General features: G+C 35.3%; 1 long non-coding RNA gene across 2 annotated transcripts in view; it reads right to left on the reverse strand.

Moving 5' to 3' along the window:
• Nucleotides 1–24851, reverse strand: part of LOC125086193 (uncharacterized) — a 65984-nt gene that overhangs the window by 8199 nt on the left and 32934 nt on the right. Inside the window, exons 2-4 of one of the 2 annotated variants that reach the window (XR_007123117.1) lie at nt 21850–21995; nt 11663–11750; nt 3469–3557 (exon numbers count right to left, since the gene is read on the reverse strand). This is a non-coding gene — a long non-coding RNA (uncharacterized LOC125086193). The remainder of the gene's footprint in view (nt 1–3468; nt 3558–11662; nt 11751–21849; nt 21996–24851) is intronic. The other variant, XR_007123116.1, reaches the window with a different exon arrangement.

The raw sequence follows: 24851 nt of genomic DNA on the forward strand, positions 1-24851 counted from the left end.
CAGACAAACATTCCTTCCTTCATGGGGTTTACATTTGAGTAAGGAAGATGCAACACAAACTAGACAAATTAATAAAAACATATGGTGTGTTAGAAAGTAATAAGGAATCACTATTTTTAGAAACAGAGCAGAAAAGGGAATTGAACTGTGACAAGGGTGGGACTGAAATTTAAAGTAGGTGCCCAGTGAAGGTGATTATAAGAACCTGAGTGCTGGGAGGAAGCTAGCCTTTTAGATAGCTGCAGGAAGGAAACTTCTGGGCAAAAGAAATTCCTGTGGGGTTGGAGGAAGGGGAGGGGAGGTATAGTTTATCAGTTGATTATCTCTCCCCTGGAATGGAACTTCCATTAGAGCTTCTGTCTGTGTGGTTCACTGCCAAATCCTCAAAGCCTAGAACAGGAAGTTCTGACTAAGCATGTGTGAATGAATTTAATAAGTTAATTATCCTCAGTTTACCAATGATAAAACTGAGGCAAAGCAGTTAGTGCCCTGCCCAAAGCACGTAGGTAGATTAAGATTTGAACCAAAAAATTCTAACCCCGTAGTCTATGTGCTAACTCTTACCTTCTGCTACTATATCCCAGTTCTTTCTGAAAGTAAGGGAGTCTACATGGTATGTAGATTAAATGGCTGAACTGGGAATCACAAAAGACTATGAAAAGAAGGAAGGAAAGAAAGAGACTATTCTAGATTACCTATTTTTATGTCCAGTTTTAGGTTTAGACTCAGAAATGTTAACACATTTCCCAAGGTTAATTCCAGAATTGTCTGAATTGCAGGCAGACATGATCACCACTGAAGAGAAGAGCAAAGGATGGGTCGTTAGCCTTGGCCTTATCGTTGATTCATGTGTGACTTTGGGCAGTATTCTCTCTGTGTGTCTCCGTTTCCTCAGATGCAAAATGGAAAGTTTGGGCTAGACAATCCCTAAATCCTTTTCTGTTTTAATGTTCTCTTTCCTCTAAATACAAAGTCCATGAAAATATTCTGGAAAGTTTTGAGCAATTCTTGTCTACTACGAGATGAGTAGAAATCTTCTGTGAGGAAAAATGGACATACAGAGGCAATCCAAGGGGAAAGAGCTTTAAAGAGAAGGCAACGGGGCATAACAATTTATGTGTCAGAGAAATAATATACAACTATCAGACCAATATGGCTGGAACACGGGGTGAGGAAAGAGGCAAAGAGGATGTTGGAAGATGCTTAGTTTCTGAGGTGAGACTGTGAAGAGTTTTCAGCACAGTGGTGAGGAGTCTGGATACTATTCGATGGGTCATTGAATGTATGAACAGCTCCCACACAGAATCACCAGGGTTGTTGTTGACTTTTCATATAGGTAGCAGTACATCTACATTGTGGGCTAGAGCAAGAATTAATTTTTTTGTGTGCTAAGATGCTTTCTTTGACATGAATTGTTTCAAGATGAAGAGGACAGGGAAGAGACAGAGCTTTAAAAAGTGAATACATTTCACAGGTGTTAAAATAACATTGGAAGACCTTCCTTTCTCCCTTCTTTCTTTCTTGCACTAGGTCATCATCAACTGTGAGGCCTGTGCTCTGTGCTCCCACGTAGCTTCCACAGAGTGGAAGACAAAATTATTAAATAAACGACATTGAAACTTACTCCTCAAGTCACTTTACAGGGCATAGGGTGTTAAGACTTAAAGGACAATTCTAAATCGATTATAATCAATTTTAGAATTTTCAGTTGGCACTCGGTACGTGAGAATGGTCATTGTAGAAAAGAGCTGCAAGTTTCCTTTCTGTTGTTGGTTCACTGGTCAAGAAAGTAAGGAATAATAAAAACAGATTATAGAGAGCCCCCCAACCACCACTTATTTTTCCCTCCCTTCCTTTCCCCTACCACCTCCTCTTCCTTATTCCTTGTTATGCTTTGCAGTAGTCATCTGTGTGAAAAGCTCAAAAAGCTCAAAAAGCTGCCTTTACAGACTGTGTGATTCACCAGTCTTTGCACAGTATTGAATTTCTTGATGACTCACATGTTGGATCACCCATGTGTGCCCTTCATTTGTAACTGGAGATTGTGTTTGTCTCCTAGAGTTGTATATAATTCACATGGCTAGTAGCACATTCGTACATCTACAGTATAGGCCAATAAAAAAGTAATAAATATTTTTCAGCAATAGCTTGTCAAATGCACCTAAGAAAATTTAGTAGAAATCCATTTTTGAACAGAAAAGTCAAAAGGAAAAAAAAAAATATATATATATATATGTGTGTATATGTATATAAAACACATATGCAAAAAAAAAAAAAAAAAGAAGTGTAGATACTCTGGATGTTAATCATATTAGAAAATTCCAGCCACTTTAAAGTCTAAATATTCAAGTTAACACATTCAAATCAAATTACCACCATAAAGAAGAGTGACCAAATTCTAGAAATTGCTACAGTGCTTACCAGTACACTGCATTCAAAAAATAAAATTCATGTGTATCATAGTGGTTGTTTCTAAGAAACAAAAGAATTGTTGTGCTGATGGTTTTGGTGTGTGTGTGTATCACATATATCTATATTTTAGTAACATACATGTATATATATTTTTAAAAATAATATCCTTGCTTTAAGTAGTGAGTTTTTTAGAAGTGAATTAATAGAAAACCTCAAACTTTATTTTCCCCTTCCCAATAGAGCCCTCATATTTCTGAAGCAGAGACAACCACAGACCGCCCCCTGCCATATTTCTCCATATTATTTCTCTTTCTTTGCCTTATTGAATACATCCATGTTTTATTTTATTTTAGTTAATACCTTCTTTTACTCATCTATCCCCATGTATTATTTTAGAGTATGTCTTGCCTTCAAACAATTCAGAGTCTTAAAAAACATTCTGGGTCTCACTTTGTGTACCTTAGTACAGGAATATTTGGAAGTGACAGGAAAAGTATCATTGCAGAAGGGCCACTCCACAAACTTGAAAACAAATGGACTCTGGTAAGGTATCTTCTGAGAATCAGAACACAGCTCTTCCAAACATCCATGACTACATCAGCTGTCAATGGCAGGCTTTTTCCAAAGTTGATGTCTGGGAAACAATTGTTTATACTTCGTGTGGGGGAAAAAAGTCTCTTCAGTTAGCTAATCTATCATAAGAAAAACAAAGTTTATTCACTTCAATGGGGGAAAATGAAGACACATAACCATTCTCCTTTGGAAATGAAATTGTGTTATACAAATATTTCAGAATGTTTGCATTTTTAAAGTAGTGTCTATAATAAAAGTATAAACATAGGTATGTTTCTAGCTTTCTCTAGTGAAAAATATTTGAAGAATATTTGCTTACATCTGAAGCTATTCTAATATTATTACCAACCATATTTTACCAACAAATTTTGTTTTCCTTTCCTTGAGTTTAGTTTTAAGTAATCATCAAGCACTGTTCTGTTTTAAGCTAATGAAATTGAAATGTGGAGGGAGTAAAATCAATTGGATAAAAGTAGAGATTACCTGATAATTCATTCTCTAGGAGAGAGGGGCCATGTGAGCTGTGACTTATCAGAGCACAGGCATTCCTACTGGGATTGGCATACAGATATCTCTAGGTGGAAATGAAGCCCAGTAGTGGGAGAGGGGAGAACAAACACTCGTAATAAGAGGATGTAATATGTTTTCTTAATAGAAACCTAAGAGGGGTTCCGTCTGTATTTTGAAAAAGCACTTCATTCATATAGTTCCGTATTTTAACATTTATAATGCATTTCTCCCTCTTCTTTTTGAAAAGACATTACAATAAAAGGGGCAAAGATAGGGGCGCCTGGGTGGCTCAGTGGGTTAGAGCTTCTGCCTTCTGCACAGGTTGATCTCAGATTCCTGGGATCGAGCCCCACATTGGGCTCTCTGCTCAGCGGGGAGCCTGCTTCCTACTCTCTCTGCCTGCCTCTCTGCCTACTTGTGATCTCTGTCTGTCAAATAAATAAATAAAATCTTTTAAAAGGGGGGGCAAAGATATTTCGATGAAGTGACTTGAGGGTGCATTTTTTTAGGCTATATTAAAAAAAAGGTAAATTCATGATATTTATACTTATTCATATGCATTTGAGTTGTGTGGAAACTATAGTTCAGTTCTTTGACATGGAACTGGATTAATCCAAAAAATAATGAGTACCTTTAGAAGATACTCTCTTCCCCATATATTAATGCACAAATATGATCTGTATTTACTAAAATTCAAAGACAGCTAGGTTACAAATAGTTCTAGCAGTGATTACTGAATTTTTCCATGGGTTAAAAAACTAGCACACTGGAAGATACTGCATGGTGCTAGTGATCCACCGTTAGCTGTCAAGACAAGCTTAGGTGGGAACCCTTTGAAGGATCCAGTTTTGGAGTACCTGCACAATTCTTGTCACATCGGCTCGGGATTAGTATGATCTGCATCAAAGCTTCAAAGTATTTTTAATACTACAGAAGCACAAATGCATTCTAAGTTGATATTCAGGAAAATTTCTTACAGTAATTCTTCCTAAGAGTAATGAGATTAAGGTTCAGATGATGGAGAACTATTTTTAAACTCAATCAATCTAAAATGTGATGCTTATTCTGTTGATAAGAGAAGTATGGCATAGGGCAAGTTGTATACTTTGCCTATTTTTTTAAAAAATACATATATTTACGGTACTTCTAGTCCATGAGCATGGAATGCTTAAGAGTTCAGACTTTAACTTTGGGGATACAATGTGTTAACTTCAACAAAAACCAATGACAGTCATGACTGCATAGGTTATGGGGTGGAGGAGGAGTATAAAGAATGGAACAGAAGGGGGCGTCTGGGTGGCTCAGTGGGTTAAAGCCTCTGCCTTCTGCTCAGGTCATGATCCCAACCCTGGGATCGAGCCCCGCATCAGGCTCTCTGCTCAGCAGGGAGCCTGCTTCCTCCTCTCTCTGCCTGCCTCTCTGCCTACTTGTGATCTTTGTCTGTCAAATAAATAAATAACATCTTTAAAAAAAAAAAAAAGAATGGAACAGAAGACCCAAGTTTTTGATGTACCACTTATCAGCTATGAAATCTTAAACAAATGATTTAATCTCTCAGAACTCCATTCCTCAAGACAAAATGAATAGCTCTCAACTTCCCAGTCAACTTCATGCTGCTGTGGTGCGGATTACCATAGCTAAGGGAGGAAAGAATCTTTAATGGTTAAAATGGATTTTGGTACCAGGAAGACCAAGTTTGAATTTGGGCTTCTGCCACTTTCTAACTGAAGGGCCTTATATACTTAACCTTTAAAAATTTCATTTTCCCCTTCTGTAAAGGGGTATAAGAAAGTTGAGCCAGACTGACTAGTTATCCATCTCTCTATCATCTGTCTGGTAATCATCCCATTGTGAGTGCTGGCAAATATTAATAAAGCAGAAGAAAGTATTTTTCTGATTAATATTCCATGTAAACGTAACCTATTATTAATGGAAGTAGTGTGAGAAAAAATTGTACTTCTCAAATGTGTTCTTTAAATTGAAACTTTATGTCTAAAGTTAAAATTCTGAAGCAATTACATATTATTTAAGTTAGAGAATAATAAATAGGATATTATATCAATCTAATTATAGTCACTGAAAGAAAAGAATGCATTCAAGTAAGAGGGGAACGTCGTAAAAGAAAAAGTATGAAAAGTATATTGTCTCTATTCTTCCTCCTTCTATCAATCTTTAGAAAGTATTTTTAGGTTTTCTTTTGACACCTAGGGGAGTAGTACCTGCTTGGGAGACTGACTTATAGGAGTTCTTAAAAATCTTCATACCTAAAGAAAAGAGAAAGCAGCGACTCAAACAAACACTTGTACACTCTTGTTCATTGCAACACTGTTGATAATAACTAAAGGGTGGAAGCAACCCACTGTCCATCAATAGACAAAAGAATTAACGAAAGGAGGTATATACATACAAGGGAATATTATTCACCCATAAAAGATGAGGAAATTTTGTTACAGCATTGATGAACCTTGAAGATGCTAAGTAAAATAAGCCAATCCCAAGAGGACAAACACCATATGATTCCACTTGGAGTACCTAGAGTAGTCAAGTTCATAGAGACAGAAGGTAGAATGGTGATTGCCAGGACTGGAGCAGGGGAGGATGGAATGCAGAGTTATTGCTTAATGGACATGGAGTTTCAGTTTAGGAAGAGAAAAAATGTTCCAGAGATGAATGGTGGTGATGACTGCACAATGATTTTAATGTATTTGATGCCACTGAACTGTACACTAAAAATGGTCTAAATTTTAGGTTATACATATCTATTACATCATAAAAAAAACTTCCTATCTAATAATTGTCAGTACATTTTCCTGCCTCCTTAGAATCATAATCACAATCTTGTTTTTGGTGTGGATTCAGTATGTCCAAAAATAATCTGAATGGGATGTGGAAAAGGGAGTAAAATTGATCATTTTTGCTTTGGCTGAATCATCTCATTTTAATCCCCATTTTCTGAGTTTAAAATAAATTCATTTAATCTATGTTACGATAACCAAAATGGCTTCTGGGTTTGCTTCTTCTTCTAGCTAATGGGTTTGGACTAGAATGATTGATTGATTTAGCAAGGCAGGCATTTTATAGAACCACCCAAATAGCTCCCTATAAATGGAACTGAGGTCTGTACACAAATAGTACTCATACAAATGCTGCAAGTATTTACAATTGGGTCCTTTAAGGAAAGTCTTATATAACTGAGTATCATAATATTCTTTATATACCCTCATCAGATCTTTAAAATTTCACTTTTCACATACACCCTTATTCCATCCATAAGCTTTTAGACTCCAAAATTCCTATTCTAGTCCATTAGAATATTTCTCTCCCATGTGCATCAAAGGACATATGCAAGGATATTTATAGCAACAGCATGTTTAACTGTAAAGCAGACAATAACTCAAATGTCAAAGAAGAGAATAGAAAAATAAATTGAGGGTATTTGCACAACTGAATACTATATAGCGGTGAAGTAAACAAACATATAATTATACACAACAATGTCCATGACCCTTAGCAACATATTTAGTGAAAAAAACTAGTGCTAGTAAGGCTATTAGAAAACGTTGTCATTTTTTCAAAGCTCTAAACAAGCAAAACTATCATACATACATAAAAAGATAATCTCAAAATAAGTCTCAAAAGTGGCAAAGCCATTGTGAAAATCTGTGTAAGTTACACTGCACACTTCAAAGGACATCATTCATATCAGGCCCAGCTGGATATGAAAGTACACATCTTGTGCATTTATAAAGTGCACACTTTGCACAACTTCATATGTAATGGACTGGGTAACTATAACTTCTGGGGAAGAAGGGAGAAAGGGGAGAAGCAACACTTTCCATACGTTCTAATTCTTAATTCTAATTCTAATTCTACTCTTCTAATTCTTAAACTGGATAGTAGATTTATAAGTATTCATTACATTGTTTATAATTTTTTGTATTTAACAAATAATAGACTCCCAGAAATAATTCTAGGATATATCTTGGGTTTTAGGATAGAAGAGAGTGAAGATATAAAGTCAACTATTTTTCATACATGGAGAATTTTTTTATTCTACTCTATTCTTTCATCCTTAAAAATCACTGTTTTTTTTTTTTTTTGTGGTTACCTAAGAAAAAAATACATATCCTAAATCAAAATATTACACTATAGGACCCCATTTAGCTACATCAAATTCTGAAAATTAAATATTTGTCATGATTTCTTGTCAAATATTAACTAAGTATGGAGACATCCAATCCTGATTCCATGAAAAAGTGATATATTAAATTGTCCCAAGCTCAGTAAATATCTTCTGCAGTTCCTCAGGTAAGTAAAATATGTTGAACAATCCCTGGCACATCTAGATTGGGAAAAAGATCTGACTTCTCAAACCTACTGTATGTCTGGTGATTCCCATCATTCCTACACAATATGGAGTGCACAGCATACTCTACTGTGATTTTCTACACAAAATTATTAGGAATAAAATTTGTTTAAAATTGTTTGAAAATTAAGAATCAATTTACTTGTAATGGTTGGCTCTTTCCAAAACAGATGGACATAATCTAATATAAATGTTTTTGGTTGAAGCTGACCTAACGTAGTGTCACTTTCATTAAAAAAAGGGACGGCTGGGTGGCTCAGTTGGTTAAGACACTGCCTTCGGCTCAGGTCACGATCCCAGCGTCCTGGGATCGAGTCCTGCATCAGGTTCCTTGCTCGGCAGGGAGCCTGCTTCTCTAGCTGCCTGCCTCTCTGCCTGCTTGTGTGTACTCTCTCTCTCTGGCAAATAAAACCTTAAAAAAAAAAAAAAATTCTCCCATGGTGACATTAAAGTCACTTATTGCAACAAGCATCTTGTATATCAAACTTAATTTGATTTAAAAATATTATTTTATTTTATTTTTATTTTTTTAAGATTTTTATTTATTTATTTGTCAGACAGAGATTATAAGTAGGCAGAGAGGCAGGCAGAGAGAGAGAGGAGGAAGCAGGCTTCCTGCTGAGCAGAGAGCCTGATGCGGGGCTCCATCCCAGGACCCTGGGATCATGACCTGAGCCTAAGGCAGAGGCTTTAACCCACTGAGTCACCCAGGTGCCCCTAAAAATATTATTTTAAAAACTTAGGTAAGTCTAGTTGAAAGTTCATGAAATTCTCATGATATATTTTTGAAACATGGAAACAAAGTTATCCATCAGTTACTAATCTAATACGCTTTTAGACAAAATAAATTTTGCTTTTTAAAATATCTGTTATAACCATTTATAAATATAGGCAATACTGGATAGTATTAAGGTATAAGATAATTGATTACATATTCTTGCTGATATCTTTTTAATAAAGTTCTTAAAAAATATATATGCATAGATATATTTTAAAGATTTTATTTATTTAGTTGACAGAGGGAAAGAGAGAGCGCACACATAAGCTGGCAGAGAGGCAGGCAGAGGGAGAGGGAGAAGCAGGCTCTCTGCTGAGCAGGGGCTCAGTGTGGGGCTCGATCCCAGAACCCTGGGATCATGACCTGAGCTGAAGGCAGCTGCTTAATTGACTGAGCCACCTAGGCATCCCAAAATTTTTACTTTTATTTTTTTTTAAAGATTTCATTTTATTTATTTGAGAGAGAGACAGTGAGAAAGAGCATGAGTGAGGAGAAGGTCAGAGAGAGAAGCGGACTCCCCGCGGAGCCGGGAGCCCGAGGTGGGACTCGATTCCGGGACTCCAGGATCATGACCTGAGCCGAAGGCAGTTGTCCAACCAACTGAGCCACCCAGGCGTCCCCAAAATTTTTATATTTTTGAGAAAAAAACTGTTTCTGTAAAAAATGTAACATCTTATGTTCCCATCTGCAAGGCCATTCTAAGTGAAATACTCATTTTCAGAAAGTTTTGATTGGTAAATCACTACAGTAAACATTACTTTAAAGGAAAACATTCAAAACTTGTTTCTCCATTGACATTTGAAACACCATCTATATTTGTGTGATACACAAAAATGCAGAGAACAGCTCCTTCCATTTATATATAATAATCCCTCTATTATATATTAGCTTAACATAAAATACTTTGCTTTAAGAACAAAATATTTTAGCTATTATTCTTTAATGGACACACATTCTTGATTTTCACTTAATATTTGTCTATAATAAACCATGTATCATTTCATATCTAAGAAAGATTAAAACCCTAAAAACAAACAAGCAAAAAAATGTGGAGAGGGGTTATCACAATAAAAAGGGGCAAAAAATCTACAAATTGGTTTAAATTAATTAAGTTAAAATAGTATAAACCAAAGTATGTCTTTTGTCTAGCTTGATTAGGTCAACTCATAAACCCAGTTTAAAAAACAATTTGCTCCATTTTTCCAGCAAAAGAGAAAAATGAGGGCAAGTACAGTATAGGAGAATTTTTAAATGAGACATACTGACAGATTATAATATGGTGTCTCATCAGATGACGTGGTGTTTTGACTACTTGACTGCAGAAGGGCTATAATTTAAATGCCATTAAAGACACATAAGCTCTAGCATGGAGACAGAAATACTGTAAAATTTTTTGGTCTGTAGTCACAATGCAGTTAAATTGTTCCTTTGATCTTTCAATGCCAAAGTCTGTTGTCCAGAAGGGAAATGTCTTTGTGCTTCTGTCTTAAGCTAAGACAGATTTCATTTTCCATCTAAGTCATTTTGTTAACGCCACATAAAAAGTAAAGTGTATTTTATCAGCAGAGCTTAGTTTTTTTTCATTGTTATTTTAGGTTACTTTATGACTATGTAGTGCTCAAAAAAATGTGCTCAAAATACACACATCTGGGTTTAAAGTGACTAGATTCTAATTCCAAATGTCTTGATGTGTTTACCGGCATTTGTATCTTAGGAATTAAGAACACTGTTGTTTTCTTCTCTTCTTTTATACACGTTTCTTAAAGAATAAGGACATATTTTTCTTTTAAGACTTAGCAAACCATAAACGTATGTTTGACCTCTGTGAGAAACCTCACGAGCTAGTAATTTGTAATAAAATTTATGTAATAAAATCATTTGCAAAATCAGTGAATTCACAGTGAATTCTCTCCGGTAAGTCTCTTAATTATTGAAAACCCGTGATAGTTAACAATTTTTTAGCTTTAAATTCTATGTATATATGTTACATTTTAAGGGGACCATAATCTGGGAGATGTTCATAGTAGATTCATTATGTCTTGTTCTTTGGAAAATCCAACAGCAAGAATTACTCACTGTGATTTGCACATAGTCTTGATAGCTCATTATAAATTCATGTAAAAAACAAATATTGTTTTTAGACTACAGGATGCCAGTGATAGTTTCCAGAATCCATTAAAACTTAGGTCTTAAGTATTCACATTTTGATTCTTTTAATTTTAAAAAATGAGAGGTAATTTTAAAAAAACAGATCCCAAGTTAAGAATATTTTTGCCAAGATTGAATCTAATATTATATAAATATCATTTGTTTTTTTTCTCTGTTCTCACACATAAGAACTATTTCCAGTTTCTTTTCAAGGTGAAATTTTGGGGATGATTGAAGTAGTATACTTAAAGGCCAAAAATCATATTTTTATTCTGTCAAATCCTACTATCTGCTAAAATTTTGATAATAAACTACTAAAGTCAGGTTGGAAATAGTTTAAAAGTGAAATGTCATATGCACAAATAGTATTTATTTTTTCTTCCTTGATAATTTGGTTCTATAATGACATAACAAAATTCTAAAAGTCAACTTTCTGACAGTTTTTTTTAGAAAATCAAGTCATTTAAAAAATGAGAGAAAAAGAGAAAAGCTTATTCAGCACTATTTCTGTCGCAGGTCATGCTCAAAGGACAATTTAAATGCATCAGGCTTTTCTACAAAACACCCATCAATAAGCAAACAAAATCACAACCAAAGCTTGTAACTGAACCCTTCATTAATGCTGTTCTTCTAACTATTTCAGAGAGTGGTTTGTATTCAGGAGCAACGGAGGCTTCTTTTGTTTCCGGTCCCAGTGTGGGGACGAATGGAGGGGCTACTGTTAAAAAGTCTTTGCCTAGCTTTTGTTGTTGCCCACCGGTGGCATATTATTAGTACAGACTCTAGAGTGTAACCTCCCTGAGAGCAGTGTCCTATGCATTCTTCTTTATCTCCCCCAGAGCTCAATACATATGGCAGATGACAGAAGTCCCCACCTGCTGGATGGTGCACCCGTGCCTCTTTTGTGTAGTAGATGGATTCCTCAACAATGAAAAGCACATCACTGGCATATTACCCAAACCCCTGCAAAACATAAATGATGTGTAAAAGCACCATCATATAAAAATAATTCTGCTTTGCTAATTTTGAAAATAATGCATCTGTCTATGAATGTCTAGGAAGAACCCAAGTTTGATATAGAATTTCCTATTACTCAGTGCACTTTGAGGAAAAGTGAATTATAATTAAGATAACCGGTAAAGGCCAGAACATGAATAGCAACAAAAAACTACCCTAGGAATACACTGTATATTTTGTATCTGATTTTGAGAAAAAAAAAAAAAAATCACGTCAACAACTTTCTGGAATCCATAATTGCTAATGGTTATAAGTATCAGCCCCAGGCAGATTGCCTAGCAAGATTTTCTGGAGCACTGATGGTAAACAAGCCAATAACTATGCAAACAAATATTGCTTTTATGGTTATTTAAACACTGAGTATACACTGGAGTATTAAAATACTAGGAGAAGACACAATAACTTCTGGTTATCACGGGAATTTTGGATAAAACTGACAAAATGCTTAAGCAAACATGGAATCAGTATTACAGGAAATTTATTATAAAGCCAGTGTAAAAATATTTCTAACCAGAAGGCAATACCAGAGATTATAGTCACTAGAATAGAGGACATAAAGAATTATTTTAAATGAACTATTTAATTATGAAAGAGAGATTGAGATTTCATCACTTATGAGTATAAAATTCCAGAAGAAGTAATTGAGCAAAAAGAAAAATTAAATTAAATTGGAGATTAAGGCAAATAAAAATATACAATGGGGGATATTGTTACATTTGGGGGGAAACATAGGAAAGAGGAAAACCTTAGTAAAATTTGTAAATTAAATAATAATCGTATGTCAGTATGTTTTTGCAGAGTTATGCTCTGAATCTGAACAGCAATCCTCAGCCTGTTCCACAGCAAACCAGTTCAACTTCAAGGAGATCACTGGTAATAATTTTGATTAATAAGGCAATTGTAGGGTGTTACTAAAATCCATTTCATTCTTAATTTGATGAGTAAAAAAAGCACAATGCTCTTATAATGAAGATAGCTATTATTTGTAGCCACTTTAAAGATAAATTAACAGTAAAACAACACAATACTTATTTCTTTTGATTCTTTCTAAGGAATAAAAGAATTCTGAATAAACAACATTATAATTTTACTGGCTCAAAAACACAAAACAGTTTCAGACATTCAGTGAAGATAAAATACAATTGTGTTTGCCCAATACTAATAATTCTGCACTCCTTTTGGAGATCTCTTGATTTCTAGCAGACTGATAAGGATCTGAAAATCTCTGTTAAGTGAGACCCTCTGTGAGCAAATGCAAGGCATAGTGCTTCTCACAATACTATGAGAATCAATTTCTAACTTCAAATAATCAATTCTCTTCCAAGTGTTTAGACAGAAGCGTGTCTTTGGAGAAGCCTCCTTCCATGCTGATTACTTGAGAAAATTATGGCGGAGGTGATACCACCAAATAAACTCTGGAAAGGAGTGCAATTATGAGCAAAATCAGTTAATTCTCTAATAAAGTGTGCAGTGTCTAACATGGTTAACTTCGGACCATGACCACAATGAACAGTCATCTGTCATGAAGAAAAAGACGAGCTTCCATATGTATAAGTGGTTCAGATTGTGACAAGATACACTCTGGTGTATGGTTCCAAACTGCGATTGGGACACAATAGTGTGTTCTCCAATATCCAAGCTTCTTAAGCAGCCAGAAAAATATCAAAACAATGAGGGCGCTTTGGAATGTGTAGTCAACTTCCTGTTGTACAACAGGAATCACAGCTGCTACTGTAGCTGTGGGTTTCCAGATGTCAAGGCTGTGAGGATAGTGAGGTAATTGCAGGAAGGAAGGGATACAATTTTGTTATCACAGATTACCCTCCCCTTTGAAAACCATGGATACGGCATCAACGTCAATGCTTTGGATGTGCACGTTATGAACTCGGTCAGAAGTGTCTCCACATTTGTGCATTTGCTTCTGCGGAAGAGGATGGGCCAGGATTATTAAAATGGGTGGGAAACAAAAAGTGGACACTCTCAAAGCCTTCTATTGCTGGTTTTATAAAGCATCGATAAAGTGTTAATAGGTATTATCAGCAGAAGTTGGTCTTCTAAGAAGAACCAGACGGCAAGGTTTAACTGTAAGTGTTTCTGAATGGCGGCATTAAGAAAAAAATAAAATGTTTGGACACAGATTAATCAACAACTCTTTTTAAGGCTGTCTGTGGTTATTAGTGACTGAGCAGAGGAAACTGGATGATGATTTTCCGGTATTCAGCTAAAAATAACTCCCTTCTCAGCTTCCCCTGCTGTGTTGTCAAAGGCTAGAAGTTATCAAAAACTCCATAAACTTTTATTCCAAAGCCAGAATCAAGGTGCTATTTTGACACACTTCACTGGCAAAACTGGTATGTATTTGTTCAGAGGTCATTGAGGTTAACTGAAAAAAATTCAACAATTTCTTGCTTTTCTAAGGTTCTCAGTTATTATGCTGAGTGTGGAACATCTGTTTAGTGCTCTTCGTAAATGAACATTCGCAGTTGGTACCTTGGTTTACCTCCAAACAAGGCAGGATTGAAAATAGTATCTGAGAAGTGGTCAGCTCTGGATTCATTCTACCAGCTACGAAGCTAAGAGACTTCTCATTTCCCTCACACCAGAAACCCAACTCACTGAAACACTAAGCTTTTCACGGTTTTTGTGGGAAGGTGTAGATTATTACTGATCCATATTGAGCTAACAGCAGTCAACTAAATCAGACACAATCACATGTGCAATTCTTCTGCAATTCTCCAAGAATTTTGGAGTTAAAACAAGAACTTTATGTCTGTCTTATTAAACATGGCCTATTGTTTCTGACTAAGAACACCTGATCACACAATTCCAGAGAATACCATTCACATCATCATCTAGATCAATGGTGCCTCCAGAAGTTGTGAAGTGCACAGCCTGTACAACTGTAGGTAACAGGCCTGCATACCTTTGAAAAGATTCTTTTGAATCCTGAATAATTTATTCAGTATAGTTAATGTCCTATAGTGTAATGACATCTTAAATTTAATGGGACCTTGCCAAAGTTTAAATAAAAGTACTGAATTAGTAGGGTCGCGCTGTACATTTTTAAGCTGTATAATATATATAAGGCAAGGGACGCCTGGGTGGCTCAGTTGGTTAAGCAGCTGCCTTCGGCTCAGGTCATGATCCCAGCGTCCTGGGATCAAGTCCCACATCGGGCTCCTTGCTCATCAGGGAGCCTGCTTCTCCCTCTGCCTCTGCCTGCCATTCTGTCTGCCTGTGCTCGCTCTCTCTCCCTCTCTCTCTCTGACAAATAAATAAATAAAATCTTTAAAAAAAAAAAAAATATATATATATATATATAAGGCAAGAACAATTGTATACTGTGGTTGGGGGGACACTGAATGGTGAGAATGATTAATTCTTTTCTGGCAAGTGGAAAAAGGATGACTAAGGAAAAATATGAACAAAATATTGATAACTAAGTGTTTGCTAAGTGTGAGAAAATGTACTTTTACTTTGTAAGCAGGCAGGACTTTAAAAAAAAGTTTTTAGCTAATTTAAAGCCCTGTTTGAGTGTAGTTTTATCAGTTTTCTTTTTCCTTTTAGGGTTTCCTGTCTTTCAATGCTGTGTGGAGAATCTTTTATTAAAAACATGCACTGTCATAAGTCATTCCTCTCAGTGACGAAGCTGATTTGGTCTACTAATGATGAGTAAACTGAAATATATACAACTCCTTTAACAAATTTACATTTAAGTGGGCCTTCCCATTTTCAATAAAGAGAAAGTTACTAAGCACAGTAAGAAGCTAGATCAGAAATAAGTATGTGTCTAAAGCCATGGGCCTTTGGGGGCCTGGATTACCTGAGCACTTGCAAGAAATGCAGTTCTCTGGCCCTGCCTATTGCTGGGCTTGAAACCCAGCATCTATATTTTAACACGTCTTCCCAGTAATTCTGGTAAAATTGGGAAATTTTGCCCTAGAAAATGTGTGATTATTAAAATCATCCTTTAGTAATTAAGTTGCAAGAAATAGTGACATAATGCATTGGCAAAGGAAATTATATTTTCAATTTCCTACGTATCTTCTATAAAAATGCTTTATTACTTTTAAAATTCAGTAACAATGATAAGTCCTCATAGCCACTTTTCTGTTTATGTGTTACCAGGGAAAGACTTCACTGCAGATTAAAAAAAAAGTACCATTACTCTGAGCTCTTTTAAAGAAAGAAAAAGCTATAAGCATAACTCTTACAATTTCATTACTAGAAGTTGGAGCTATAAGCCTTCCAAGTGTTATGTCTAACTCTTGGCATTATAGATTCATGGCTATATGTTCAGTGATAATCAAATTCATGCTAGAAAGGAACTCAGCCTGTATCTATTCTTAGTGTAGGACTCAAGGTCTGTAAAAGGCAAACCTGTTATTTTATCTTTCATGGATCCAGAGCCTTTTTATAAATCTCAAGTCTGAAAAATATAATAAAAAATAAATATTAGTTGTATTTAAATTTTAACGCCTCCATATCATTAGTAGAGGGTCTTTAAGTAGGCGATCTTATAAAGCTTGGAGAAAGTACATGAATGCCATCAAGAAGGAAAAGCAAATCGGCTCAGTTTTCCAGGTACTCACTGGGGAAGCCACATACACTTATAATTGTATACAAAAGCTAAATAAAACATCATTTAATACATCGAAATCATTCATATAGCTTTTTTTTTTTTTTTTTTTTTTTTGGTTAAAGCTAAACCAAGCTAAGACATATTGGCTTAATGACTTTCACGGTTTTTAGAAGACCAGTGGATCAATACTATCAACACATTTTTTCCCCTATGCTCTAAAAACTTGGGATTCCTTATTTCCCACATATTTCTCTTTTGATGGCTTGCTTCTTAGACTTCCACGTAGCTTATTTTTTTTTCCTTTCCTATCAATTGATTTCCACCGAAAAACCCCTCAAGTCCCCAAAATGTATCAAGTTAATAATCCTCTACCATCTCATTGTTGTTAGTTAAAAAAATAGTTGATAATTCACATTTTAAACACATGGCTATCAGCCCATTTTGATGATGATTTCCCAAGTTCTCTGCAGATGTTTTGCTTTTGTTTTCAGTATTTGGTGAGCCGTTCCAGGGAAATTGTGCTTTAGTAGATGGAGAAAGCCAACATTTATGGAAAGCGCAATGAGGGCCACTCTCCTGCTATAATCAGGACTCCATGAAAAAGTATCTGATAGGGTCTTAATTTGTTCTCTGCTGCAGAAAGTTACCTCTGAAAATGTATTGCTATATTTAACTATAATACACAAGAAGAAATTTTTCATGTCCAATCACAGGCAAACATGCATTAATTTACCTGACTTGCACTGCAAGTTTTCAGGTATGGCACAAAGTGTGAGTTCACATTCAGTATCCCTTATAATCTGTGTATTTTTAATCCAATATTTAATGTTTCAAGTAATGAATATACCAGAGATTCCCATTTTTTGTAACCTGCAGAGACATTAACATTATAAACCATTTCTTCACTTAGTACATAAAAGTACTTTATAGAAAATGTCTATTAAAGATAATGCAAAAAATCAACATAACTCATTTTCCATTGAGATAAGAGAAGAAATGAAAAATGTCTAGACATGTGGTTCTCAACCAAAGGCAATGTCTGATAATATCAATGTGGTGAGAGAGGAATGCTACTAACATGTGGTGAGTAGAGGCCAAGGATACTGACTAAAAGTGTTACAAAGCACAATGCTACAATATACAATCTCTTATGCCAAAGAATTATCTGGTCCAAAATATCAATAGTGCCTCTGTTGAGGAACCCTGGCCCAGAGAAAAATTAAGTCCTATTTAGTCAACACAAGTTGGTCATAGTTACTGTGATTTCCATGATACCCACTGGAGAAATCAAAGCCTTCCATGGCCGTATAACTATGGAATATGAATCAAATTCCCTTTTCTCATATTCAAAATGTCCATATCCACACTAGCGCTCAAGATTTGAAGAGAGCTCTTCTTCTCAGTGGAGAAAATATGCCTATTTATTATAGACCAGCATTGAATCCCCTTCTACCAGCTGACATTTTTGCACTGGCGTTGTGAGTTATGTGGCACACTGCCTTGCGTGAATGCTCAGTTTTGTTAATCAACTTCTTTTCCCAAAAATGTTATTTCCTTAAAATGAAACTTCATCTTGAAAAAATAAGCAGTCACTTTGCTAACTGTATAATTACTGTTCTTAACAAGATTTTCACTTACATTTCTTCTCCTTCTAAGTTTCCTTTATGATTATGAAGTTGATAAAATACAAAAGCACAGCCCAGTTTTTAAGTGAGATATATTCTTGAGCCATAAACATCTTTCAGTGTGTCTTTCAGCAATCCCCACAATAACTCGGAAAATGTTTTCTCAAGCATACGTGATGACTTTTTCCTTTGTTACCAAAGGATGTTTCTAGGCTTCTTTTGTTAAAGATGCCACTCAAAATTCAGTATAATTGTGCAACATAAAAATTAACAATGGGCAAATATTGTTGTGCATATATAATTTATCTGGCGATAAAAACAGCAGGTTGGGAATCCTGTATTTTTGTGCATTTTGATTTGAATTTTCATTGAGTTAGATCCTTTGGCACTATCTGTAGAAGGGGCAGGTGATACCTTGTCCCTGAAGGAGATTCTAGAAGAGGTAGTTCTATGTGAAGCCTAATTATCTCTGCAATGTTGGATCATAGATATCTTTATTAAGAATATACATACCACACACCTAAAAACTCTGATGTCAGCCATGGGTTGCTTCATATACCATTAAGACGAGGTATATCAAACCCAACTTTCATAGATCAGTCTATAAAAGTACCAGGAAAAATAATCAATGTTCATCCTCATTTGCCCTGATTTTCCCCACTTTTTGGATGAAGGAATGCAATTTTTCCTTAAGTCTTCATTTATTGTATTATCATGTTCTGTATTTTACATACTGTTATTTAAATTATAATGATCATAGAGACAATTAACATCTTGATGCTATTTAACTAAATTTGAAGTCCCTAAAACACAAATTGAAATCAAACCTGAAAACTGCCACAAAATTGTTGTTTAATTTAAAAAAATATATTATATTACTTAGATGTGTCCTCAGTGATTTGGGACTGAAATGTATGCCCTGAATAAGTAGCAAGTAGCATTTAATTATGGAAAGTGAAAACAACCTAAGTATTACTACCTCATCAAAATGTTCATTTTTAACTGAAGACATAGCCATCTTTTAAATATTTGCATCAGAAAATGCTAGAACTAAAAAGTTAAACAAATTACAATTTCTTAGATATATCTAGACTTGCATTTTTAACCTTAAGGCAGTGTGGCAGGCTTTTTAAAGCTCAGCCATTCTACTTGTTTACTTTACAAAAATACTCATTTCCAGTAACATCACCACAAATATTTCTATGTGATGTTCCCAACACTAATCTGAGTAAATATTTCTTTCTTTTTCTTCTTCTTTCTTTCTTTTTTTTTTTTTTTTGAATGCCTTCATATCCTAGAAAAACTAGAAAGCCAGCTTAGGGGTATAATTAAAAATGTAAAAGCTTTGTTTTATAAACATATTTTTTTGGTATGTATAATATCTTAGGGTTTTTTTTTTTTAACGTTAAGCCTATTCCATCTTCAAGAGCAAACTATATTTCCTATAGGATGCCACCCAATTGCCTCTAATAATAGGAAATCTAGTGGATTTCCTCCCCACCCCCATTTCTGTCAGTTCTTATGGAAATACTCATAAATGAAAAAATAAGAGTTTGTCTTATATTTTTAAAGAACACAATGTTGGTAATGTAAAAAGAATTTCTGAATTTCCAACCCAACTTTTGAAATAACTTACCTTCTTTTCTTCTGGGCAATCCTTTTTGTTCTGGTTAAAACTACAGAACTGTGAGTAACATATAATCATAACACAAAAAAGTCAAAAGTGGGTTGTACTTGTATACAAAAATAAAGTGCATTTATATAGATATTTGAGCTGTTTTACATATACATATATAGAGATCAGAGGATATATTAACAATGAAAGTAAGTTTTCCTAGATGAATTAAATCTCCAGGCAACTTCAATATATATTATCCACTATTGAATAATAGTTATATTTTACTACATACATATTTTAATGATTATATCTCTTCTCAAACATTTGTAACTAGTTTCTGGGAAAATATTTTCTTTGCCTAAATATATGCAAAACTAAAATTAAACCAACAGCATTTATAGACAAGCAGAATGACTTGGAACAGACTATTTTCTGGGCTTCATTTTCTTCATTTCAATACGAGAGCTGTATTATAAAATTTCTGTGCTTTCTACCAACCCTCTGATTCTGTTAATTCCAATAAAAATATAAGGCCAAATTATGGAATGAAATTCCCAAGATTGTAGTGAATATTATGTAGGCTAGACAGACATCTATATTTCTCATCATTTTATAAGCAATCCTGTCACTATAATAATTCATTCTTCAAATTACTCCATCTACAAATTTGACTGCCTGACACCCATATGTACACACACATTCTTTAAAACCATTTCCAGGGAGGGGCTATTTCTGAAAATCGACAGATCTTGTTCAAGAACGAACTATTCTCGGCCAAATGAGAAGCCCTTTGAGATGCGGTGTCTCCTTTTATTTTTATTTATTTTTTTTAAAGGTTTTATTTATGTATTTGACAGACAGAGATCACAAGTAGGCAGAGAGGCAGGCAGAGAGACAGAGAAGGGAAGCAGGCTCCCTGCTGAGCAGAGGACCCGATGCGGGGCTTGATCCCAGGACCCTGAGATCATGACCTGAGCCAAAGGCAGAGGCTTTAACCCACTGAGCCACCCAGGCGCCCCACAATGTCTCCTTTTAAAACATGTTTTCTGTTTTCTAGGAGCACAGAGCGTGTGATGGTAGTCAGAGGCCAAGCAACTAGAGTTAAAATATAAGGTTTAAATACATATATATATATAATATATATATTATATATATAGTAATAGATGGCTTTGTCAAAGACAAGGATGGAATCAAATGGAAGTGGAAGACATCCGTGTGAGAAAGAGGGACGCTGGGACAATCAGGAAAGGGACCCAGCAAGGGATGCCCATCATTTAGTGTATCTTTACGACTAGAGGCCTGACTTACTGTTATATTTTGAAGTGTCTTCTTCCCAGACTCTATGCTTAAGTAGCCATATTCTTTAACTGCCTGACTCCAACAGCTGATGCGGTTGCCACCACAGAAATAGAAATTATAGCTTCCAACCCTTCATTTTATCCCTCTTACCTATAATCCTCTAGTTCCAGTCTGTCTGACCACTTGACAAAGTTTTTTGGTTGTTTTTTATTGTTGTTGTTGGTGGTGGTGTGTGAGTGTGTGTGTATGTGTGTGTGTGTTTTGTTTTTTTTAATTAGTGCAGCTTTGTGGGACCACTAAATACGCTTTACGCACAGAAACAGTAGATAGCCCTGAAAACTTGATGAGAAAAGAAAAATCCTGCTGGGAGCAAAACTGGCATAGAGGGCCCACAATAGTAATCCTCATAATATTGAGATGGACATGTGTCTCCTTCACAGCCATCATTTACCTAGAGGTCTTTCTTGAAAAACTGCTAAGATTCTTTACAGATTTTTACGTAAGGATTTTTTCCCCCAAAGGCTTACTGGTCTATTTTCATGTGTGTTTTGTTTGGTTAGGTCCTTCAAAGACTTCAAGGTTTACTTTTATATTTAAAGAGGGTAAAGATGAAGGCTATTATTTGAATACGGCATTGCACTCAGTGGCATCAAGATGCTTATTATAACTTCCCTGATGAGGCGGTCAGAGCGACTCATGGCTCCCAGTACCTTCTAATGTGTATTTAGGTGCCCTGTCAGATGGCTCGCCTAAGTGATGTGGCATATATTTGATGAAAGGACAGTAAACAACATCAATTATAAAAGACAATCTGCTAATGAGAAGAAGAAAAGGAAGAGAGAGACTGAGGGGAAAAAAAGAAGAAATTATCTGTAATGGAAAGAACAAAGCATTGCAACTGAATTAAAAGAAATGTCATACCTTAATCATGTTTTAATTTTAGGGCACAACTGTACTCTTTGGAGACATAACATATTTCTTCAACTTTTGTGGGACTGTCACTGAAGATGAAGATCAAACTGCTTTCAGTTTCCTTTATGGATTCGTTGCAAATTTTGCCAAGATCCCTATACGAAACAAAACGATATTAAATGAAACTCAGGCCATGCTAAGCAAATTAGCTACAACTGATTTTTGTCCTCTTATAGGGATGTTTTCCAATTCAACACTCTGTAGAGATCTGCCACATCTCGTGTCCTAATTTTTTCCTTTTCTAAGGCTACAAATTTGGCCCTAGAAAACATTGTCTGGGTTTCCCCACCATAAAATGTCTTGTCAAGTAATAACCAGAAACCCCTGAAAAGATATAACAGATAGCTTTGGCTACCTTTGCAATGTTAATTAGTTATAAGGATTCATTTTCCTTTGGACGTACTTCCCGTGTTTAAAAAGGTTTTAAAATACTACCCACCATACTACAGTTGATAGATAGATTTTATTACCAGACATATTAAATATATTTGCTTTGTTTTTCATCATCTTAATTTCTCTATAGAGACTCATTTATCTAAATAACACAACGTTATCTCCGTATCATTATCCTAGTCTACGACAGCAGCTGAATTTTCAAAAAAGAAAATACTGAATGTGACTAATCGATGTGGTTTTCTCCCTTTCAATTAGGTTAAATGAAGACAAGCACAGTATTATTTTCCTTTTTACCCTTAAATTAGGGAATCTTGGTATTTGGTTAAAAAATTACTGGAAGAAAGAAACACTTTTTATACTGTGTAAGTTTGTTGATCTTCTTAGGTCAGACATACATGTTCTCTCTTCGAGGATACATATATTTTAAAAGATTGTCAGTATTTTCCTCAATATCATCCATATAACAATAAGCTTTCTTTTCATAATTTTCTTCTCTGTGCTTCGGCACCTGAGGTGATGCCCTAGGGGTTGCCGAGGAAGTATGACTGAAGAGGCATGAACGACCCTGTTGGCTGGCACACTAGGAAGTGTACGGAAAGTCCTCCGAGGCCAAGGCAGTGGACTTGGCAGTGAGGGGCGGGGCCTAAGGGAATTTATTTTCTGGGTGGACTTTGGGACATGACCCCGATTCACTTGGGCTCACTCCGCTACTCTGTGCACACTGGCTTAGCAGACACATGACTAACGGGGAGAAAGTTAATGTCAATACGTCACATATACTTGAAGAAATTTGAGATCGCAGAGCATCAGATTCAAAGTTACAGAAACATTCTAAAATGTGTACAAATACATCAGTGAACCGGTCCGTGGTGTGGTGATTACGTAGCTTTTGCTTGATTTATTTTACTGAATTCACCGGAGACTTCCTTTCTCCATTAATGACATGGGGTTGATCTTCATACTAAACTTTAAACTTTTAAAACACAACAGAAGTTTTACACTCTCTTCCCACTGTGCACACATGTATGTTAGCATTTTGGGAGCCAACACTGACTTTGTGGATTAATCCCCTCCCCTCAAATTTCCTATGATTGACAAAATTCCTCATATTATATTAAGGGAAACAGGCTCTGAGATTCACTAAACTTACAGTGGCTAAATACGTGTAATTATGCTCCCAGCTCTCAGATATGTGGAACACTCCCTTTTGATAGCAAATAGATGAAGGCTTTGAACATTTAGGTTATTTTTAATAACCTAATTGAAATAGTAGTTTTATTAATTAATGGTATGACTATCTTGTTCAAAATGCTGTATAGTATTTTGATCAGATTGGGAGGGACAGCTAGAATGTTTCCTGACATGAATATTGTTGTGGAAATAGAGTTTGTGTAAAACATTTGAGCGGTCATAGGATTTACCTAAGATTCTCGTTTTTCCTCTCAGTCATCTCTTATAAGGTTATGAAGTACTTTGTTAGTTTCTTTTCTCTCTCTCTCTCTCTGATATTCCTATTGACTAAAGGAATTTAAGAACTGCAGGAACTTGAAAGGGAGTGGCACAGTACAGAATGTGTTCTCAATTTTTAAAAATTTTATTGTAATTTTTTTTAATTAAAATATTCCCAGTGCATTTTCTTGGACTCTAACCCCTGACAGCTACTATTAATTACAGTTTAACCTGTTAATGGTCCAACACATTTCAACATATATTAAGCCCGTTCCAAATATTCTGCAAATATTGAACCCATCTATCAAGAACAGCATCCTCTTGAAAGATTCGGAGGGAATGTAGGCAGGCTCCATTTGAGAAAGAAGAAAACATAGTTAGTGAGCTCTTTGGTCACAGAAATATTTGAGAGGGGGCAGTCTCCTCAGGAAAGGGTAACAAAAGCTAAAATAAACAGATGAGATTACATCAAACTAAAATGTTTTTGTGCAAATCTAAGGAAAACATTAAAAAAAAAAAAAAAGGCAACCTACCGAATGGGAGAAAAACATACATCTGATAAAAGGTTAATATCAAAATTATAAAGAATGTGTACAACTTAATATTAAAAAAAACCCAACAACTCTACAACCTGATTTTAAAAGGGCCAGAGGACCTGAATAGACATTTTTCCAAAGAAGACATACAGATGCGCACAACAGACACATGAAAAAAAAAAATGCTCAAAATGCTCACCATCACTAATTATCAGGGAAATGCAAATCAAAACCACAATGAGATATCATCTCACACCTGTCAGAATGGCTATCATGAAGAAGAAAAAGATAGCAAGTATTGACGAGGAGTGGAGTAAAAGAAATCCCTACCGGTGAGAATGTCAATTGGTGGAGCCAATGGAGATTCCTCAAAAAATGGAAAACAGAATTATAGGTGATCCAGCAATTCCTTCCTGGGTAAGTATTGAAGGAAATAAAAGCACCAATTCGAAGAGATGTACCCCTTTGTTAATCGCAGCATTATTTACAATAGTCAAGATATGGAAGCAGTCTGTGCCCATCCACAGATGAACAGATAAAGACGGGCTATATATCTACAAAGAAATATTA

The sequence above is a fragment of the Lutra lutra genome, chromosome 15, assembly GCF_902655055.1.
Source record: "Lutra lutra chromosome 15, mLutLut1.2, whole genome shotgun sequence".
Taxonomy (NCBI): domain Eukaryota; kingdom Metazoa; phylum Chordata; class Mammalia; order Carnivora; family Mustelidae; genus Lutra; species Lutra lutra.